The following is a 17494-nucleotide window of genomic DNA, read 5'->3' as shown; positions in this document are numbered from 1 at the left end:
GGTGCTGCGGACCCCAGGTCCCCAGGCTCCCAGGCTCCCAGGCTCGGGCTCGTGTGCTGCGGACCCCAGGCTCCCAAGCGCGGGCTCGGGAGCTGAGGGCCCCAGGCTCCCAGGCTCCCAGGCTCCCAGGCTCCCATGCGCGGGCTCAGGTCCTGCGGACCCCAGGCTCCCAAGCTCCCAGGCTCCCAGGCTCCCAGGCGCTGCTAGGGTGCTGCGGACCCCAGGCTCCCAGGCTCCCAGGTGCGGGCTAGAGTGCTGCGGACCCCAGGCACCCAGCCTCCCAGGCTCCCAGGCTCCCAGGCGCGGTCTAGGTTGCTGCGGACCCCAGACTCCCAGGCTCCCAGGCTCCCAGGCTCCCAGGTGCGGGCTCGGGTGCTGCGGACCCCAGGCTCCCAGGCTCCCAGGCTCCCAGGCTCCAAGGCCCGGGCTCGGGAGCTGAGGGCCCCAGGCTCCCAGGCTCGCAGGCGCTGGCTAGGGTGCTGAGGATCCCAGGCCCCCAGACTCCCAGGCTCCCAGGCTCCCAGGCGCGGGCTCGTGTGCTACGGACCCCAGGCTCCCAAGCGCGGGCTCGGGAGCTGAGGGCCCAAGGCGCCCAGGCTCCCAGGCTCCCAGGCTCCCAGGCGCGGGCTCAGGTCCTGCGGACCGCAGGCTCCCAAGCTCCCAGGCTCCCAGGCTCCCAGGCGCTGCTAGGGTGCTGCGGACCCCAGGCTCCCAGGTTCCCAGGCGCGGGTTAGGGTGCTGTGGACCCCAGGCCCCCAGCCTCCCAGGCTCCCAGGCTCCCAGGCGCGGTCTATGTTGCTGCGGACCACAGACTCCCAGGCTCCCAGACTCCCAGTGTCCCAGGCGCGGTTTCGTGTGCTGCGGACCCCAGGCTCCCAAGCGCGGGCTCGGGAGCAGGGGGCCCCAGGCCCCCAGGCTCCCAGCCTCCCAGGCTCCCAGGCGCGGTCTATGGTGCTGCGGACCCCAGACTCCCAGGCTCCCAGGCTCCTAGGCTCCCAGGCGCGTGCTCGGGTGCTGCGGACCCCAGGCTCCCAGGCTCCCAGGCTCCCAGGCTCCCAGGCGCGGGCTCGGGGGCTGAGGGCCCCAGGCTCCCAGGCTCCCAGGCGCGGGCTAGGGTGCTGCGGACCCCAGGCCCCCAGCCTCCCAGGCTCCCAGGCTCCCAAACTCCCAGGCTCGGGCTCGTGTGCTGCGGACCCCAGGCTCCCAAGCGCGGGCTCATTAGCTGAGGGCCCCAGGCCCCCAGCCTCCCAGGCTCCCAGGCTCCCAAGCTCCCAGGCGCTGCTAGGGTGCTGCGGACCCCAGGCTCCCAGGCTCCCAGGCGCGGGCTAGGGTGCTGCGGACCCCAGGCCCCAAGCCTCCCAGGCTCCCAGGCTCCCAGGCGTGGTCTATGGTGCTGCGGACCCCAGACTCCCAGGCTCCAAGGCTCCCAGGCGCGGGCTCGTGTGCTGCGGACCCCAGGCTCCCAAGCGCGGGCTCGGGAGCTGAGGGGCCCAGGCCCCCAGCCTCCCAGGCTCCCAGGCTCCCAGGCGCGGGATAGGGTGCTGCGGACCCCGGGGCCCCAGGCTCCCAGGCTCCCAGGTGCGGGCTCGTGTTCTGCGGACCCCAGGCTCCCAAGCGCGGGCTCGTGAGATGAGGGCCCCAGGCCCCCAGCCTACCAGGCTCCCAGGCTCCCAGGCGCGAGCTAGGGTGCTGCGGACCCCAGGTCCCCAGGCTCCCAGGCTCCCAGGCCCGGGCTAGGGTGCTGCGGACCCCAGGCCCCAAGCCTCCCAGGCTCCCAGGCTCCCAGGCGTGGTCTATGGTGCTGCGGACCCCAGACTCCCAGGCTCCAAGGCTCCCAGGCGCGGGCTCGTGTGCTGCGGACCCCAGGCTCCCAAGCGCGGGCTCGGGAGCTGAGGGGCCCAGGCCCCCAGCCTCCCAGGCTCCCAGGTTCCCAGGCGCGGGATAGGGTGCTGCGGACCCCAGGTCCCCAGGCTCCCAGGCTCCCAGGTGCGGGCTCGTGTTCTGCGGACCCCAGGCTCCCAAGCGCGGGCTCGTGAGATTAGGGCCCCAGGCCCCCAGCCTACCAGGCTCCCAGGCTCCCAGGCGCGGGATAGGGTGCTGCGGACCCCAGGCCCCCAGGCTCCCAGGCTCCCAGGCGCGGGCTCGGGAGCTGAGGGCCCCAGGCTCCCAGGCTCCTAGGCGCGGGGTAGGGTGGTGAGGACCCCAGGCTCCCAGGCTCCCAGGCGCCGGCTCAGGTGCTTTGGACCTCAGGCTCCCAGGCTCCCACGCGCGGGCTCGGGAGCTGAGGGCCCAAGGCTCCCAGGCTCCCAGGCTCCCAGGCGCGGGCTCAGGTCCTGCGGACCCCAGTCTCCCAAGCTCCCAGGCTCCCAGGCTCCCAGGCGCTGCTAGGGTGCTGCGCACCCCAGGCTCCCAGGCTCCCAGGCGCGGGCTAGGGTGCTGCGGACCCCAGGCCCCCAGCCTCCCAGGCTCCCAGGCTACCAGGCGCGGGATAGAGTGCTGCGGACCCCAGGCTCCCAGGCTCCCAGGCTCCCAGGTGCGGGCTCGTGTGCTGCGGACCCCAGGCTCCCAAGCGCGGGCTCGGGAGCTGAGGGCCCCAGGCTCCCAGGCTCCCAGGCGCCGGCTCAGGTGCTGCGGACCTCAGGCTCCCAGGCTCCCAGGCGCGGGCTCGGGAGCTGAGGGCCCAAGGCTCCCAGGCTCCCAGGCTCCCAGGCGCGGGCTCAGGTCCTGCGGACCCCAGGCTCACAAGCTCCCAGGCTCCCAGGCACCCAGGCGCTGCTAGGGTGCTGCGGACCCCACGCTCCCAGGCTCCAGGCGCTGGCTAAGGTGCTGCGGACCCCAGGCCCCCAGCCTCCCAGGCTCCCAGGCGCGGTATGGTGCTGCGGACCCCAGACTCCCAGGCTCCCAGGCTCCCAGGCTCCCAGGCGCTGCGAGGGTGCTGCGGACCCCAGGCTCCCAGGCTCCCAGGCGCGAGCTAGGGTGCTGCGGACCCCAGGCCCCCAGCCTCCCTGGCTCCCAGGCTCCCAGGCGCGGTCTATGGTGCTTCGGACCCCAGACTCCCAGGCTCCCAGGCTCCTAGGCTCCCAGGCGCGTGCTCGGGTGCTGCGGACTCCAGGCTCCCAGGCTCCCAGGCTCCCAGGCGCGGGCTAATGTGCTGCGGACCCCAGGCCCCCAGCCTCCCAGGCTCCCAGGCTCCCAGGCTCCCAGGCGCGGGCTCGTGTGCTGCGGACCCCAGGCTCCCAAGCGCGGGCTCGGGAGCTGAGGGCCCCAGGCCCCCAGCCTCCCAGGCTCCCAGGCTCCCAAGCTCCCAGGCGCTGCTAGGGTGCTGCGGACCCCAGGCTCCCAGGCTCCCAGGCGCGGGCTAGGGTGCTGCGGACTCCAGGCCCCAGGCCTCCCAGGCTCCCAGGCGCGGTCTATGGTGCTGCGGACCCCAGACTCCCAGGCTCCAAGGCTCCCAGGCGCGGGCTCGGGAACTGAGGGGCCCAGGCCCCCAGCCTCCCAGGCTCCCAGGCTCCCAGGCGCGGGATAGGGTGCTGCGGACCCCAGGCCCCCAGGCTCCCAGGCTCCCAGGCGCGGGCTCGTGTGCTGCGGACCCCAGGCTCCCAGGCGCGCGCTCGGGTGCTGCGGACCCCAGACTCCCAGGCTCCCAGGCTCCCAGGCGCGGGCTCGTGTGCTACGGACCCCAGGCTCCCAAGCGCGGGCTCGGGAGCTGAGGGCCCAAGGCTCCCAGGCTCCCAGGCTCCCAGGCTCCCAGGCGCGGGCTCAGGTCCAGCGGACCGCAGGCTCTCAAGCTCCCAGGCTCCCAGGCTCCCAGGCGCTGCTAGGGTGCTGCGGACCCCAGGCTCCCAGGTTCCCAGGCGCGGGTTAGGGTGCTGTGGACCCCAGGCCCCCAGCCTCCCAGGCTCCCAGGCTCCCAGGCGCGGTCTATGGTGCTGCGGACCACAGACTCCCAGGCTCCCAGACTCCCAGGCTCCCAGGCTCGGGTTCGCGTGCTGCGGACCCCAGGCTCCCAAGCGCGGGCTCGGGAGCTGGGGGCCCCAGGCCCCCAGGCTCCCAGCCTCCAAGGCTCCCAGGCTCCCAGGCGCGAGCTCGGGTGCTGCGGACCCCAGGCTCCCAAGCTCCCTGCCTCCCAGGCTCCCAGGCGCTGCTAGGGTGCTGCGGACCCCAAGCTCCCAAGCGCGGGCTCGGGAGCTGGGGGCCCCAGGCCCCCAGGCTCCCAGGCTCCCAGGCTCCCAGGCGCGGGCTCGGGAGCTGAGGGACCCAGGCTCCCAGGCTCCCAGGCTCCTAGGCGAGGGGTAGGGTGGTGCGGACCCCAGGCTCCCAGGCTCCCAGGCGCCGGCTCAGGTGCTGCGGACCTCAGGCTCCCAGGCTCCCAGGCGCGGGCTCGGGAGCTGAGGGCCCAAGGCTCCCAGCCTCCCAGGCTCCGGGGCGCGGGCTCAGGTCCTGCGGACCCCAGGCTCCCAAGCTCCCAGGCTCCCAGGCTCCCAGGCGCTGCTAGGGTGCTGCGCACCCCAGGCTCCCAGGCTCCCAGGCGCGGGCTAGGGTGCTGCGGACCCCAGGCCCCCAGCCTCCCAGGCTCCCAGGCTCCCAGGCGCGGGATATAGTGCTGCGGACCCCAGGCTCCCAGGCTCCCAGGCTCCCAGGCTCCCAGGCTCCAAGGCGCTGCTAGGGTGCTGCGGATCCCAGGCTCCCAGGCTCCAGGCGCTGGCTAGAGTGCTGCGGACCCCAGGCCCCCAGCCTCCCAGGCTCCCAGGCGCGGTCTATGGTGCTGCGGACCCCAGACTCCCAGGCTCCCAGGCTCCTAGGCTCCCAGGCGCGTGCTCGGGTGCTGCGGACCCCAAGATCCCAGGCTCCCAGGCTCCCAGGCGCGGGCTAATGTGCTGCGGACCCCAGGCCCCCAGCCTCCCAGGCTCCCAGGCTCCCAGGCTCCCAGGCGCGGGCTCGTGTGCTGCGGACCCCAGGCTCCCAAGCGCGGGCTCAGGAGCTGAGGGCCCCAGGCCCCCAGCCTCCCAGGCTCCCAGGCTCCCAAGCTCCCAGGCGCTGCTAGGGTGCTGCGGACCCCAGGCTCCCAGGCTCCCAGGCGCGGGCTAGGGTGCTGCGGACCCCAGGCCCCAAGCCTCCCAGGCTCCCAGGCTCCCAGGCGCGGTCTATGGTGCTGCGGACCCCAGACTCCCAGGCTCCAAGGCTCCCAGGCGCGGGCTCGTGTGCTGCAGACCCCAGGCTCCCAAGCGCGGGCTCGGGAGCTGAGGGGCCCAGGCCCCCAGCCTCCCAGGCTCCCAGGCTCCCAGGCGGGGGATAGGGTGCTGCGGACCCCAGGTCCCCAGGCTCCCAGGCTCCCAGGTGCGGGCTCGTGTGCTGCGGACCCCAGGCTCCCAAGCGCGGGCTCGGGAGATGAGGGCCCCAGGCCCCCAGCCTCCCAGGCTCCCAGGCTCCCAGGCGCGGTCTATGGTGCTGCGGACCCCAGACTCCCAGGCTCCCAGGATCCCAGGCGGGGGCTCGTGTGCTGCGGACCCCAGGCTCCCAAGCGCGGGCTCGGGAGCTGAGGGCCCCAGGCCCCCAGCCTCCCAGGCTCCCAGGCTCCCAAGCTCCCAGGCGCTGCTAGGGTGCTGCGGACCCCAGGCTCCCAGGCTCCAAGGCGCGGGCTAGGGTGCTGCGGACCCCAGGCCCCAAGCCTCCCAGGCTCCCAGGCTCCCAGGCGCGGTCTATGGTGCTGCGGACCCCAGACTCCCAGGCTCCCAGGCTCTCAGGCGCGGGCTCGTGTGCTGCGGACCCCAGGCTCCTAAGCGCGGGCTCGCGAGCTAAGGGCCCCAGGCCCCCAGCCGCCCAGGCTCCCAGGCTCCCAGGCGCGGGATAGGGTGCTGCGGACCCCAGGACCCCAGGCTCCCAGGCTCCCAGGTGCGGGCTCGTGTGCTGCGGACCCCAAGCTCCCAAGCGCGGGCTCGGGAGCTGAGGGCCTCAGGCTTCCAGGCTCCCAGGCTCCCAGGCGCGGGCTCGGGTGCTGCGGACCCCAGACTCCCAGGCTCCCAGGCTCCCAGGCGCGGGCTCGTGTACTGCGGACCCCAGGCTCCCAAGCGCGGGCTCGGGAGCTGAGGGCCCCAGGCTCCCAGGCTCCCAGGCTCCCAGGCACGGGCTCGGGTGCTGCGGACCCCAGGCTCCCAAGCTCCCAGGCTCCCAGGCTCCCAGGCGCTGCTAGGGTGCTGCGGACCCCAGGCTCCCAGGCTCCCAGGCGCGGCCTAGGGTGCTGCGGACCCCAGAACCCAGGCTCCCAGGCTCCCAGGCTCCTAGGCGCGGGCTTGAGTGCTGCGGACCCGAGGCTCCCAGGCGCTGGCTAGTGAGCTGCATCTCTCTGGCTTCGAGTGCAGGCCCGGGAGCTGCCTCCCCCAGGTTCAAAGGCAACCAGGCGCGGGTTCCGGAGCTGCGGCCCCAGGATCCCAGGCTGCCAGGCTCCCAGGCGCGGGCTAGGGTGCTGCGGACCCCAGGCCCCCAGCCTCCCATGCTCCCAGGCTCCCAGGCGCGGGCTCGTGTGCAGCGGACCCCAGGCTCCCAAGCGCGGGCTCGGGAGCTGATGGCCCCAGACTCCCAGGCTCCCAGGTTCCCAGGCGCTGTTAGGGTGCTGCGGACCCCAGGCTCCCAGGCTCCCAGGCGCGGGCTAGGGTGCTGCGGACCCCAGGCCCCCAGCCTCCCAGGCTCCCAGGCTCCCAGGCGCGGTCTATGGTGCTGCGGACCCCAGGCTCCCAGGCTCCCAGGCTCCCAGGCTCCCAGGCGCTGCTAGGGTGCTGCGGACCCCAGGCCCCCAGGCCCCCAGCATCCCAGGCTCCCAGGCGCGGTCTATGGTGCTGCGGACCCCAGGCTCATAGGCCCCCAGCCTCCCAGGCTCCCAGGCTCCCAGGCGCTGCTAGGGTGCTGCGGACCCCAGGCCCCCAGCCTCCCAGGCTCCCAGGCTCCCAGGCGCGGTCTATGGTGCTGCCGACCCCAGGCTCCCAGGCCCCCAGCCTACCAGGCTCCCAGGCTCCCAGGCGCGGTCTATTGTGCTGCGGACCCCAGACTCCCAGGCTCCCAGGCTCCCAGGCTCCCAGGTGCGGGATAGGGTGCTGCGGACCCCAGGCCCCCAGGCTCCCAGGCTCCCAGGCTCCCAGGCGCGGGCTCGGCATCTGAGGGCCCCAGGCCCCCATCCTCCCAGGCTCCCAGGCGCGGGATACGGTGCTGCGGACCCCAGGCCCCCAGGCTCCCAGGCTCACAGGCTCCCAGGCGCGGGCTCGGCAGCTGAGGGCACCAGGTTCCCAGGCTCCCAGGCTCCTAGGCGCGGGGTAGAGTTGTGCGGACCCCAGGCTCCCAGGCTCCCAGGCTCCCAGGCGCGGGCTAGGGTGCTGCGTACCCCAGGCTCCCAGGCTCCCAGGCGCGGGCTAGGGTGCTGCGGACCCCAGGCCCCCAGTCTCCCAAACTCCCAGGTTCCCAGGCGTGGTCTAGGGTGCTGCGGACCCCAGAACCCAGGCTCCCAGGCTCCCAGGCTCCCAGGCGCTGCTAGGGTGCTGCCGACCCCATGCTCCCAGGCTCCCAGGCTCCCAGGCTCGGGCTCGTGTGCTGAGGATCCCAGGCTACCAGGCTCCCAGGCTCCCAGGCGAAGATCGAAAGCTGCTCAAAACCAGTATCCGGCCTCCCGTGCGTTTGCTCGGGAGATGCGTGCCCCAGGCTCCCAAGCGCGTGCTCGTGAGCTGGGACCCCAAGGCTCATAGGCTAACAGGTGCGTTCTCGGGAGATTGTGCCCGCAGGCTCACAGGCTCCCAGGCGCGTGCTCGTGTGCTGCGCACCCCAGGCTCCCAGGCGCGTGCACGTGAGCTGGGATCCCAAGGCTCACAGGCTACCAGGCGCGGGATCGGGGGCTGGGCTTCACAGGCTCCCAGGCTCGGGCTCGTGTGCTGCGCACCCCAGGCTCCCAGGCGCTGGCTCGTGAGCTGCATCTCCCTGGCTTCGAGTGCAGGCCCGGGAGCTGCCTCCCCCAGGTTCAAAGGCAACCAGGCGCGGGTTCCGGAGCTGCGGCCCCAGGATCCCAGGCTCCCAGGCTCCCTGGCGCGGGCTAGGGTGTTGCGGACCCCAGGCCCCCAGCCTCCCAGGCTCCCAGGCTCCCAGGCGCGGGCTCGTGTGCTGCGGACCCCAGGCTCCCAAGCGCGGGCTCGGGAGCTGAGGGCCCCAGGCCCCCAGCCTCCCAGGCTCCCAGGCGCGGGATAGGGTGCTGCGGACCCCAGGTCCACAGGCTCCCAGGCTCCCAGGCGCGGGCTCATGTGCTGCGGACCCCAGGCTCCCAAGCGCGGGCTCGGGAGCTGAGGGCCCCAGGCTCCCAAGCACCAAGGCTCCCAGGCTCCCAGGCGCGGGCTCAGGTCCTGCGGACCCCAGGCTCCCAAGCTCACAGGCTCCCAAGTTCCCAGGCGCTGCTAGGGTGCTGCGGACCCCAGGCTCCCAGGCTCCCAGGCTCCCATGCGCGGGCTCAGGTCCTGCGGACCCCAGGCTCCCAAGCTCCCAGGCTCCCAGGCTCCCAGGCGCTGCTAGGGTGCTGCGGACCCCAGGCTCCCAGGCTCCCAGGCGCGGGCTAGAGTGCTGCGGACCCCAGGCACCCAGCCTCCCAGGCTCCCAGGCTCCCAGGCGCGGTCTATGTTGCTGCGGACCCCAGACTCCCAGGCTCCCAGGCTCCCAGGCTCCCAGGCGCGGGCTCGGGTGCTGCGGACCCCAGGCTCCCAGGCTCCCAGGCTCCCAGGCTCAAAGGCCCGGGCTCGGGAGCTGAGGGCCCCAGGCTCCCAGGCTCGCAGGCGCTGGCTAGGGTGCTGAGGATCCCAGGCCCCCAGACTCCCAGGCTCCCAGGCTCCCAGGCGCGGGCTCGTGTGCTACGGACCCCAGGCTCCCAAGCGCGGGCTCGGGAACTGAGGGCCCAAGGCGCCCAGGCTCCCAGGCTCCCAGGCTCCCAGGCGCGGGCTCAGGTCCTGCGGACCGCAGGCTCCCAAGCTCCCAGGCTCCCAGGCTCCCAGGCGCTGCTAGGGTGCTGCGGACCCCAGGCTCCCAGGTTCCCAGGCGCGGGTTAGGGTGCTGTGGACCCCAGGCCCCCAGCCTCCCAGGCTCCCAGGCGCGGTCTATGTTGCTGCGGACCACAGACTCCCAGGCTCCCAGACTCCCAGGCTCCCAGGCGCGGTTTCGTGTGCTGCGGACCCCAGGCTCCCAAGCGCGGGCTCGGGAGCTGGGGGCCCCAGGCCCCCAGGCTCCCAGCCTCCCAGACTCCCAGGCTCCCAGGCGCGGGCTCGGGTGCTGCGGACCCCAGGCTCCCAAGCTCCCTGGCTCCCAGGCTCCCAGGCGCTGCGAGGGTGCTGCGGACCCCAGGCTCCCAGGCTCCCAGGCGCGAGCTAGGGTGCTGCGGACCCCAGGCCCCCAGCCTCCCAGGCTCCCAGGCTCCCAGGCGCGGTCTATGGTGCTGCGGACCCCAGACTCCCAGGCTCCCAGGCTCCTAGGCTCCCAGGCGCGTGCTCGGGTGCTGCGGACCCCAGGCTCCCAGGCTCCCAGGCGCGGGCTCGCGGGCTGAGGGCCCCAGGCTCCCAGGCTCCCAGGCGCGGGCTAGGGTGCTGCGGACCCCAGGCCCCCAGCCTCCCAGGCTCCCAGGCTCCCAAACTCCCAGGCTCGGGCTCGTGTGCTGCGGACCCCAGGCTCCCAAGCGCGGGCTCAGGAGCTGAGGGCCCCAGGCCCCCAGCCTCCCAGGCTCCCAGGCTCCCAAGCTCCCAGGCGCTGCTAGGGTGCTGCGGACTCCAGGCTCCCAGGCTCCCAGGCGCGGGCTAGGGTGCTGCGGACCCCAGGCCCCAAGCCTCCCAGGCTCCCAGGCTCCCAGGCGTGGTCTATGGTGCTGCGGACCCCAGACTCCCAGGCTCCAAGGCTCCCAGGCGCGGGCTCGTGTGCTGCGGACCCCAGGCTCCCAAGCGCGGGCTCGGGAGCTGAGGGGCCCAGGCCCCCAGCCTCCCAGGCTCCCAGGCTCCCAGGCGCGGGATAGGGTGCTGCGGACCCCAGGTCCACAGGCTCCCAGGCTCCCAGGTACGGGCTCGTGTTCTGCGCACCCCAGGCTCCCAAGCGCGGGCTCGTGAGATGAGGGCCCCAGGCCCCCAGCCTACCAGGCTCCCAGGCTCCCAGGCGCGGGATAGGGTGCTGCGGACCCCAGGCCCCCAGGCTCCCAGGCTCCCAGGCGCGGGCTCGGGAGCTGAGGGCCCCAGGCTCCCAGGCTCCCAGGCTCCTAGGCGCGGGGTAGGGTGGTGCGGACCCCAGGCTCCCAGGCTCCCAGGCGCCGGCTCAGGTGCTGCGGACCTCAGGCTCTCAGGCTCCCACGCGCGGGCTCGGGAGCTGAGGGCCCAAGGCTCCCAGGCTCCCAGGCTCCCAGGCGCGGGCTCAGGTCCTGCGGACCCCAGGCTCCCAAGCTCCCAGGCTCCCAGGCTCCCAGGCGCTGCTAGGGTGCTGCGCACCCCAGGCTCCCAGGCTCCCAGGCACGGGCTAGGATGCTGCGGACCCCAGGCCCCCAGCCTCCCAGGCTCCCAGGCTCCCAGGCGCGGGATAGAGTGCTGCGGACCCCAGGCTCCCAGGCTCCCAGGCTCCCAGGTGCGGGCTCGTGTGCTGCGGACCACAGGCTCCCAAGCGCGGGCTCGGGAGCTGAGGGCCCCAGGCTCCCAGGCTCCTAGGCGCGGGGTAGGGTGGTGCGGACCCCAGGCTCCCAGGCTCCCAGGCGCCGGCTCAGGTGCTGCGGACCTCAGGCTCCCAGGCTCCCAGGCGCGGGCTCGGGAGCTGAGGGCCCAAGGTTCCCAGGCTCCCAGGCTCCCAGGCGCGGGCTCAGGTCCTGCGGACCCCAGGCTCACAAGCTCCCAGGCTCCAAGGCACCCAGGCGCTGCTAGGGTGCTGCGGACCCCACGCTCCCAGTCTCCAGGCGCTGGCTAGGGTGCTGCGGACCCCAGGCCCCCAGCCTCCCAGGCTCCCAGGCGCGGTCTATGGTGCTGCGGACCCCAGACTCCCAGGCTCCCAGGCTCCCAGGCTCCCAGGCGCTGCCAGGGTGCTGCGGACCCCAGGCTCCCAGGCTCCCAGGCGCGAGCTAGGGTGCTGCGGACCGCAGGCCCCCAGCCTCCCAGGCTCCCAGGCTCCCAGGCGCGGTCTATGGTGCTTCGGACCCCAGACTCCCAGGCTCCCAGGCTCCTAGGCTCCCAGGCGCGTGCTCGGGTGCTGTGGACCCCAGGCTCCCAGGATCCCAGGCTCCCAGGCGAGGGCTAATGTGCTGCGGACCCCAGGCCCCCAGCCTCCCAGGCTCCCAGGCTCCCAGGATCCCAGGCGCGGGCTCGTGTGCTGCGGACCCCAGGCTCCCAAGCGCGGGCTCGGGAGCTGAGGGCCCCAGGCCCCCAGCCTCCCAGGCTCCCAGGCTCCCAAGCTCCCAGGCGCTGCTAGGGTGCTGCGGACCCCAGGCTCCCAGGCTCCCAGGCGCGGTCTAGGGTGCTGCGGACCCCAGGCCCCAAGCCTCCCAGGCTCCCAGGCGCGGTCTATGGTGCTGCGGACCCCAGACTCCCAGGCTCCAAGGCTCCCAGGCGCGGGCTCGTGTACTTCGGACCCCAGGCTCCCAAGCGCGGGCTCGGGAGCTGAGGGGCCCAGGCCCCCAGCCTCCCAGGCTCCCAGGCTCCCAGGCGAGGGATAGGGTGCTGCGGACCCCAGGTCCCCAAGCTCCCAGGCTCCCAGGTGCGGGCTCGTGTGCTGCGGACCCCAGGCTCCCAAGCGCGGGCTCGGGAGATGAGGGCCCCAGGCCCCCAGCCTCCCAGGCTCCCAGGCTCCCAGGCGCGGTCTATGGTGCTGCGGACCCCAGACTCCCAGGCTCCCAGGATCCCAGGCGGGGGCTCGTGTGCTGCGGACCCCAGGCTCCCAAGCGCGGGCTCGGGAGCTGAGGGCCCCAGGCCCCCAGCCTCCCAGGCTCCCAGGCTCCCAAGCTCCCAGGCGCTGCTAGGGTGCTGCGGACCCCAGGCTCCCAGGCTCCCAGGCGCGGGCTAGGGTGCTGCGGACCCCAGGCCCCAAGCCTCCCAGGATCCCAGGCTCCCAGGCGCGGTCTATGGTGCTGCGGAAACCAGACTCCCAGGCTCCCAGGCTCCCAGGCGCGGGCTCGTGTGCTGCGGACCCCAGGCTCCCAAGCGCGGGCTCGGGAGCTGAGGGCCCCAGGCCCCCAGCCTCCCAGGCTCCCAGGCTCCCAGGCGCGGGATAGGGTGCTGCGGACCCCAGGTCCCCAGGCTCCCAGGCTCACAGGCGCGGGCTCGTGTGCTGCGGACCCCATGCTCCCAAGCGCGGGCTCGGGAGCTGAGGGCCTCAGGCTCCCAGGCTCCCAGGCTCCCAGGCGCGGGTTCAGGTCCTGCGGACCCCTGGTTCCCAAGCTCCCAGGCTCCCAGGCTCCCAGTCGCTGCTAGGGTGCTGCGGACCCCAGGCTCCCAGGCTCCCAGGCGCGGGCTAGGGTGCTGCGTACGCCAGGCCCCCAGCCTCCCAGGCTCCCAGGCTCCCAGGCGCGGTATATGGTGCTGCGGACCCCAGACTCCCAGGCTCCCAGGCTTCCAGGCGCGGGATAGGGTGCTGCGGACCCCAGGCCCCCAGGCTCCCAGGCTCCCAGGCTCCCAGGCGCGGGCTCGGGAGCTGAGGGCCCCAGGCTCCCAGGCTCCCAGGCTCCCAGGCGCGGGCTCGGGTGCTGCGGACCCCAGGCCCCCAGCCTCCCAGGCTCCTAGGCTCCCAGGCTCCCAGGCGCGGGCTCGTGTGCTGCGGACCCCAGGCTCCCAGGCGCGGGCTCGGGTGCTGCGGACCCCAGGCCCCCAGCCTCCCAGACTCCCAGGCTCCCAGGCTCCCAGGCGCGGTCTATGGTGCTGCGGACCCCAGACTCCCAGGCTCCCAGGCTCCCAGGCGCGGGATAGGGTGCTGCGGACCCCAGGCCCCCAGGCTCCCAGGCTCCCAGGCTCCCAGGCGCGGGCTCGTGTGCTGCGGACACCAGGCTCCCAAGCGCGGGCCGGGAGCTGAGGGCCCCAGGCTCCCAGGCTCCCAGGCTCCAGGCGCGGGCTCAGGTCCTGCGGACCCCAGGCTCCCAAGCTCCCCGGCTCCCAGGCTCCCAGGCGCTGCTAGGGTGCTGCGAACCCCAGGCTCCAGGCTCCCAGGCGCGGGCTCGTGTGCTGCGGACCCCAGGCTCCCAAGCGCGGGCTCGGGAGCTGAGTGCCCCAGGCCCCCAGCCTCCCAGGCTCCCAGGCTCCCAGGCGCGGGATAGGGTGCTGCGGACCCCAGGTCCCCAGGCTCCCAGGCTCCCAGGCTCGGGCTCGTGTGCTGCGGACCCCAGGCTCCCAAGCGCGGGCTCGGGAGCTGAGGGCCCCAGGCTCCCAGGCTCCCAGGCTCCCAGGCTCCCATGCGCGGGCTCAGGTCCTGCGGACCCCAGGCTCCCAAGCTCCCAGGCTCCCAGGCTCCCAGGCGCTGCTAGGGTGCTGCGGACCCCAGGCTCCCAGGCTCCCAGGCGCGGGCTAGAGTGCTGCGGACCCCAGGCACCCAGCCTCCCAGGCTCCCAGGCTCCCAGGCGCGGTCTATGTTGCTGCGGACCCCTGACTCCCAGGCTCCCAGGCTCCCAGGCTCCCAGGCGCGGGCTCGGGTGCTGCGGACCCCAGGCTCCCAGGCTCCCAGGCTCCCAGGCTCCAAGGCCCGGGCTCGGGAGCTGAGGGCCCCAGGCTCCCAGGCTCGCAGGCGCTGGCTAGGGTGCTGAGGATCCCAGGGCCCCAGACTCCCAGGCTCCCAGGCTCCCAGGCGCGGGCTCGTGTGCTACGGACCCCAGGCTCCCAAGCGCGGGCTCGGGAGCTGAGGGCCCAAGGCGCCCAGGCTCCCAGGCTCCCAGGCTCCCAGGCGCGGGCTCAGGTCCTGCGGACCGCAGCCTCCCAAGCTCCCAGGCTCCCAGGCTCCCAGGCGCTGCTAGGGTGCTGCGGACCCCAGGCTCCCAGGTTCCCAGGCGCGGGTTAGGGTGCTGTGGACCCGAGGCCCCCAGCCTCCCAGGCTCCCAGGCTCCCAGGCGCGGTCTATGTTGCTGCGGACCACAGACTCCCAGGCTCCCAGACTCCCAGGCTCCCAGGCGCGGTTTCGTGTGCTGCGGACCCCAGGCTCCCAAGCGCGGGCTCGGGAGCTGGGGGCCCTAGGCCCCCAGGCTCCCAGCCTCCCAGGCTCCCAGGCTCCCAGGCGCGGGCTCGGGTGCTGCGGACCCCAGGCTCCCAAGCTCCCTGGCTCCCAGGCTCCCAGGTGCTGCGAGGGTGCTGCGGACCCCAGGCTCCCAGGCTCCCAAGCGCGAGCTAGGGTGCTGCGGACCCCAGGCCCCCAGCCTCCCAGGCTCCCAGGCTCCCAGGCGCGGTCTATGGTGCTGCGGACCCCAGACTCCCAGGCTCCCAGGCTCCTAGGCTCCCAGGCGCGTGCTCGGGTGCTGCGGACCCCAGGCTCCCAGGCTCCCAGGCTCCCAGGCGCGGGCTCGGGGGCTGAGGGCCCAAGGCTCCCAGGCTCCCAGGCGCGGGCTAGGGTGCTGCGGACCCCAGGCCCCCAGCCTCCCAGGCTCACAGGCTCCCAAACTCCCAGGCTCGGGCTCGTGTGCTGCGGACCCCAGGCTGCCAAGCGCGGGCTCAGGAGCTGAGGGCCCCAGGCCCCCAGCCTCCCAGGCTCCCAGGCTCCCAAGCTCCCAGGCGCTGCTAGGGTGCTGCGGACCCCAGGCTCCCAGGCTCCCAGGCGCGGGCTAGGGTGCTGCGGACCCCAGGCCCCAAGCCTCCCAGGCTCCCAGGCTCCAAGCGTGGTCTATGGTGCTGCGGACCCCAGACTCCCAGGCTCCAAGGCTCCCAGGCGCGGGCTCGTGTGCTGCGGACCCCAGGCCCCCAGCCTCCCAGGCTCCCAGGCTCCCAGGCCCGGGCTAGGGTGCTGCGGACCCCAGGCCCCAAGCCTCACAGGCTCCCAGGCTCCCAGGCGTGGTCTATGGTGCTGCGGACCCCAGGCTCCCAGGCTCCCAGGCGCGGGCTAGGGTGCTGCGGACCCCAGGCCCCCAGCCTCCCAGGCTCCGAGGCTCCCAGGCGCGGTCTATGGTGCTGCGGACTCCAGGCTCTCAGGCTCCCAGGCTCCCAGTCTCCCAGGCTCCCGGCGCGGGCTCGTGTGCTGCGGACCCCAGGCTCCCAAGCGAGGGCTCGGGAGCTGAGAGCCCCAGGCTCACAGGCTCCCAGGCTCCTAGGCCTGGGCTCAGGTCCTGCGGACCCCAGGCTCCCAAGCTCCCATGCTCCCAGGCTCCCAGGCGCTGCTAGGGTGCCGCGGACCCCATGCTCCCAGGCTCCCAGGCGCGGGCTAGGGTGCTGCGGACGCCAGGACCCCAGGCTCCCAGGCTCCCAGGCTCCCAGGTGCGGTCTATTGTGCTGCGGACCCCAGACTCCCAGGCTCCCAGGCTCCCAGGCGCGGGATAGGCTGCTGCGGACCCCAGGCCCCCAGGCTCCCAGGCTCCCAGGCTCCCAGGCTCGGGCTCGGGAGCTGAGGGCCCCAGGCTCCCATGCTCCCAGGCTCCCAGGCGCGGGCTCGGGTGCTGCGGACCCCAGGCCCCCAGCCTCCCAGGCTCCTAGGCTCCCAGGCTCCCAGGCGCGGGCTCGTGTGCTGCGCACCCCAGGCTCCCAGGCGCTGGCTCGTGAGCTGCATCTCCCTGGCTTCGAGTGCAGGCCCGGGAGCTGCCTCCCCCAGGTTCAAAGGCAACCAGGCGCGGGTTCCGGAGCTGCGGCCCCAGGATCCCAGGCTCCCAGGCTCCCTGGCGCGGGCTAGGGTGTTGCGGACCCCAGGCCCCCAGCCTCCCAGGCTCCCAGGCTCCCAGGCGCGGTCTAGGGTGCTGCGGACCCCAGACTCCCAGGCTCCCAGGCTCCCAGGCGCGGGATAGGGTGCTGCGGACCCCAGGCCCCCAGGCTCCCAGGCTCCCAGGCTCCCAGGCGCGGGCTGGGGAGCTGAGGGCCCCAGGCTCCCAGGCTCCCAGGCTCCCAGGCGCGGGCTCGGGTGCTGCGGACCCCAGGCCCCCAGCCTCCCAGGCTCCTAGGCTCCCAGGCTCCCAGGCGCGGGCTCGTGTGCTTCGGACCCCAGGTTCCCAGGCGCGGGCTCGGGTGCTGCTGACCCCAGACTCCCAGGCTCCCAGGCTCCCAGGCGCGGGCTCGTGTGCTGCGGACCCCAGGCTCCCAAGCGCGGGCTCGGGAGCTGAGGGCCCCAGGCTCCCAGGCTCCCAGGCTCCAGGCGCGGGCTCAGGTCCTGCGTACCCCAGGCTCCCAAGCTCCCAGGCTCCCAGGCTCCCAGGCGCTGCTAGGGTGCTGCGGACCCCAGGCTCCCAGGCTCCCAGGCGCGGGCTAGGGTGCTGCGGACCCCAGAACCCAGGCACCCAGGCTCCCAGGCTCCTAGGCGCGGGCTTGAGTGCTACGGACCCGCGGCTCCCAGGCGCTGGCTTGTGAGCTGCATCTCCCTGGCTTCGAGTGCAGGCCCGGGAGCTGCCTCCCCCAGGTTCAAAGGCAACCAGGCGCGGGTTCCGGAGCTGCGGCCCCAGGATCCCAGGCTCCCAGGCTCCCAGGCGCGGGCTAGGGTGCTGCGGACCCCAGGCCCCCAGCCTCCAAGGCTCCCAGGCTCCCAGGCGCGGGCTCGTGTGCTGCGGACCCCAGGCTCCCGAGCGCGGGCTCGGGAGCTGAGGGCCCCAGGCCCCCAGCCTCCCAGGCTCCCAGGCTCCCAGGCGCGGGATAGGGTGCTGCGGACCCCAGGCCACCAGGCTCCCAGGCTCCCAGGCTCCCAGGCGCGGGCTCGGGAGCTGAGGGCCCCAGGCTCCCAGGCTCCCAGGCTCCTAGGCGCGGGGTAGGGTGGTGCGGACCCCAGGCTCCCAGGCTCCCAGGCTCCCAGGCGCCGGCTCAGGTGCTGCGGACCCCAGGCTCCCAGGCTCCCAGGCTCCCAGGCTCACAGGCGAGGTCAAGGGTGCTGCGGACCCCAGACCCCAGGCTCCCAGGCTCCCAGGCTCCTAGGCGCGGGCTTGGGTGCTGGGGACCCCAGGCTCCCAGGCGCGGGCTCGTGAGCTGCATCTCCCTGGCTTCGAGTGCAGGCCCGGGAGCTGCTTCCCCCAGGTTCAAAGGCAACCAGGCGCGGGCTCAGGTCCTGCGGACCCCAGGCTCCCAGGCTCCCAGGCGCGTGCTCGGGTGCTGCGGACCCCAGGCTCCCAGGCTCCCAGGCGCGGGCTCGGGAGCTGAGGGCCCTAGGCTCCCAGGCTCCCAGGCGCGGGCTCGTGTGCTGCGGACCCCAGGCTCCCGAGCGCGGGCTCGTGTGCTGCGGACCCCAGGCTCCCAAGCGCGGTCTCGGGCGCTGAGGGCCCCAAGCCCCCAGCCTCCCAGGCTCCCAGGCTCCCATTCTCCCAGGCGCTGCTAGGGTGCCGCGGACCCCAGGCTCCCAGGCTCCCAGGCGCGGGCTAGGGTGCTGC

The sequence above is a fragment of the Muntiacus reevesi genome, chromosome 22, assembly GCF_963930625.1.
Source record: "Muntiacus reevesi chromosome 22, mMunRee1.1, whole genome shotgun sequence".
In the NCBI taxonomy this organism is placed as follows: Eukaryota; Metazoa; Chordata; class Mammalia; order Artiodactyla; family Cervidae; genus Muntiacus; species Muntiacus reevesi.
Note: the sequence above shows the minus strand (reverse complement) of the source record.